Source organism: Cariama cristata, unplaced genomic scaffold (assembly GCF_000690535.1).
Source record: "Cariama cristata isolate BGI_N322 unplaced genomic scaffold, ASM69053v1 scaffold29119, whole genome shotgun sequence".
Taxonomy (NCBI): Eukaryota; Metazoa; Chordata; class Aves; order Cariamiformes; family Cariamidae; genus Cariama; species Cariama cristata.
The window spans coordinates 67,243-71,242 of NW_009638049.1; positions in this window are offsets into that span (position 1 = coordinate 67,243).

Consider the following 4,000-nt stretch of genomic DNA (forward strand, 5'->3'; position numbering starts at 1 on the left):
AATAGGACAATGTAGTAGACACTCCTAGGAAATAAGGGATGGCAACGCTGGGAAGTCCCAGCACTGATGAAATCAGGAGGAGCAGAATTGGCTTCTTCTCATTTCTTTTGCACCAGTCAGTTCTACCTCTCTCTTAACTATGTTTTTCAAAAAACTATAATCTTTATTAGGTGCCTTTCAGTGAAAAGGAGAGTCACATTGTTGCAAAGTAAGCCCAGCATACTGTTTTGGGGGAACTACTAGCTGGATTTCTAAACGGTTAAGGTTGTTTCTGCTTCTGTTGTTTGCATTCATCAACTTAAGAGAAAGGATGAGACAGAGCACTCTGAGTGCTTCTGAAATCTGTTCTGCATATACCCTCTTGTGCATGGTGAGGCAGGAAGAGATGAAGGCTTGAGTCTCCACAACACTGATTTCTCTTTGTATCAGCTTGACTGCAAGAAGGGGTCTTCCTTTTCCTCCTGTCTAACCTTGGCATCCTATAGATATAGGTGATCTTTTTCATCCACTGCAAGACCTGTTCATGCTGACAAAGCACTTAGGTTAATACCACTTCAACACTTTGCTCTTGCTATATCACCCGTATGAAAGGAAAGGGAATACTTTAATACTGTTTGAGTTACAGTGTGTTAGAACCCTGTGCGCATATCCACCCCATTCCCAAGGTCTGCCTGCCTGATCTCAAGGCCAGATCAGTTGTGGTGTTGCTGTGCAGCCTTGAAAAGAGCTGTAAGAGGAAGAGGCATGAGAAGCCTCCACGAGGCATGTCTTCCCTCTCTCTGGAGCTCTTTGCCCAAGCTATGTTTCAGCCATACCCATGCCTGGTGACATATACTGTTGATCATCACACTCTGACTTGACTTCCTGGATTAACTTTGGACCTACCTCATCTCTACAGACTCACCTGATCACTGCTGGACCCTGGCTGACCCAGGCTGCTGTCATCAAACCTGCCCTGCTCTCCTGGTTTGGACACCACCATGGGTCCTTGCTGGGAAGGGCACTGTCCCTGCAGCATGGTGCCATCCTCAGCTCCAACTTCTCTCTCCTTGCAGAGCAGCCCACTCCTGACACACAGCTCTGCCATTGTCACCTGTAAACTTCCCATAGGGATAGGGCTGGTTTATCGCTCTGCCTCTCTGCAAGAGCTGTGTCCCCTGGCATCCCATGCCTGGATCCATGGAATCCATCACCTATTCTACCTTGATCGAGTAAGTCCATCAGACACACAACACTGAGAGGACAGGATTTCAGGTTTCTGTATTATATAACCCTTAATCTTTTGCTAAGACAACCGATATGTTTCTTCCTGAGTTAATTCCCACATGCTGGGAGAGGTTGGGAGAGTCTGCCCATCCGGTCCATGCTGGCTCTTTTCATCTTCCTTGGAGCCTGGTAGATCTCACCAGTGCTTCCTAGGTGGTCCCACTCCTGCTCTCCTTCTAGGACGGCAGTACTTTTAACCTCAGGTGAGCACACCATTCACTGACAGCTACCTGTCACTGGAAGGATGGGGCAGAGGATAAGCAGTGCAGGACTGTCTTCCAGACCAACTGGATTTAAAAATAATGATAATAAAAGTAATATGGAGGGGAGGCTTCCTATTCTGCCCCTCCCCTCTGCCCTGATTATTTTTTTAGCTTCTTCTTAAAATACTACAGTAATTGTGCAGGTGATACAGGATGGTGCGTTTGGCTTAACAAATTACAGACCAGGAAGATGATGTGGGGATAGCTTCTTTTTAAGTCATTCCTTCTCAGTTAGCCCAATTTTGAGGCAGGGAGTGGAGGAAGGTGGAGCTGCCTGGATGGCACAAGGGAAGCAGCTTGAGAAGAGGCTGTCCCTCTCAGCTGTAGTGCTGCGGTGTAACTTAATCTTTGCTCTGCTGACTTGGAGTGTTTCACTTGTCCCTTTGGGAGAAGAAATGTCAGCTTGGATCACATGCTTGTCAAATGGGCAATGTCTGCGTGCCAGTGCTAGCTTCCTCCAATGAAAATATCCTAATTAAGACAAACTGCAGCAACGAGCTCTAATTCCTTCAGGCCCGGTCCCAGCAGATGCTGAACACCTCCTGTGAATTAAGCAGTAATAGGAACCAACAGCACTCGGAGGCTGTGATCTTCACTGGCTAAATGAATACACCATTCAGCACAAAAAAAAAAAAAAATACTGAAGTCGTATCAGTGTCTGATAAAAGAGATCGCACATCCTCAGCCAAAAGGGACAAATAGTCAGAGTGACAGCATGTTGTGATATAGTAAATCCCATGTGAATACGCCTAACCACCTCTGAAGTCCTCCTCACTCTCTGGTGATGATGGTGAATGATGAAATTCTCCAATAGGCAGAGAAATGTGACTGGCACTGGTGAACCATTAGTGATCGTACAAGTAAGGCAGTGTTGTTTCACAGACCATAATGCTTAAAAGAACGGGACTTTGAGAAAACCTCAAGAAGAGGGTTTATACTTCGACGTGTAGAAGAGATTAGGATTTTTTAAGACAGAATGTTTGGCTCTTTTCTTTGTCCTTTCAGTAGCTGCACAGCAGAGGATTTACCAGCTGTGCGCAGATTTTCAGTACTAGGGAAGGTGCAGGGTGCATCATGACCACTTTGCCCATTAAACCCCTGCACAGGTATCCTAAGCAAAGCAGTCTAAACTTTGATCTTTACAGGTCAATGGGTCTAATATATCTGGTTTGCTAATTGCAAGTGGCTCATTCTCCACTTTGCCTCACATTTAGGATACATTCTCCAGGCCTAAAACTCATTTTTTTAAAATTTACTTTTTAATAAGGTAGCAAGTTCAAACCCTTGACAAGAAGATATTAGAGCAGTTTCGGTATTCCCACATATCCCAGCAGATTTTTAGACAAATTTCCCTCCCTCTGAGATAAATTAGAAGTCAAATAGACAAACAGCCTAAGGATGACATCCTCTGTTGTGTAATGAAGCAATCAGAAGTGAGGAGGCCATCTTGGTTCCTACCCTCTTGGAGCCTGTCTGTCTTGAAGTGGCAAAACCAGTATTTTCCTTGATTCCACCCTGGCAAATTGCTGAGCTGCATTTTTTGTCTCACAAAAATAGGTATGTTAGATATTCACAATGCTTGAAATTCTGATTGTAGTTTGTGTCACCAGGGTGGCTGCTTTCATGCAAGTAAGTCTCTATGAGCTCACATTGACATGAACCTCCCACAACTACAAGCTGATGGCCCCCACGGCTGACACAGCCTGTGAAAAGAGGACCTTGCCTCCTCCTAATTTATATATTGGGCTGTATTCTGTAGTCCTTGTTTTCACAGGCATCCTCACTCCTTCTTTACCCCATTTTTCTCATTTTCCCCATTTAGCCCATTTTCCCATCAGTAGAGTGATGGCATGCCTTCTTTTCATTATGCATGCTCTTTTGTTTCTACAATAGTTAAAAAGATGGACAAGATTTTCATTAAGAAAGGCGTTTGGACCTTTACTGGCACTGGTTCCAGCTATTCTGTCATGTTAGCATGACTCTGAAGATCAGGATGATCAGAAGAGCAGAACAAATGTTTCCTTTGTGTATTTTCTATTAAGAAGCTTGTGAAGCAACCTGTATAACTCATGCCGATACTGCATTTTTGAAACAGAAATCTAGATTTTTTTATAGTACCAGAAGGAAAAAAAAAAAAGGCAGTATGTTTATTATAACTGAGTCCCAAATAATCTTATGAAATCTTCATAATTACTAAAGGAAAATGGAGGGACTGAAGTTGGAATACAAGGAACTAATTATATTCACTTGCTTTTTTAAATGTTTCTCTATTGAAATCAGGCACTGAGGAGGTACAGTGTTTTCTCTGTTTGACTGTTGTTGTCCGTATTTGAAATAAACCATGGTCACAGTTCACTGTGTGGGACCAATTCATGGACTGAAAATAAGCATTATACATTGGCATATGTCAGGAACCATATCGATATTGACTCTGCACAGGGAAGTCCTTTTTTTTGGCACAATGTCATATG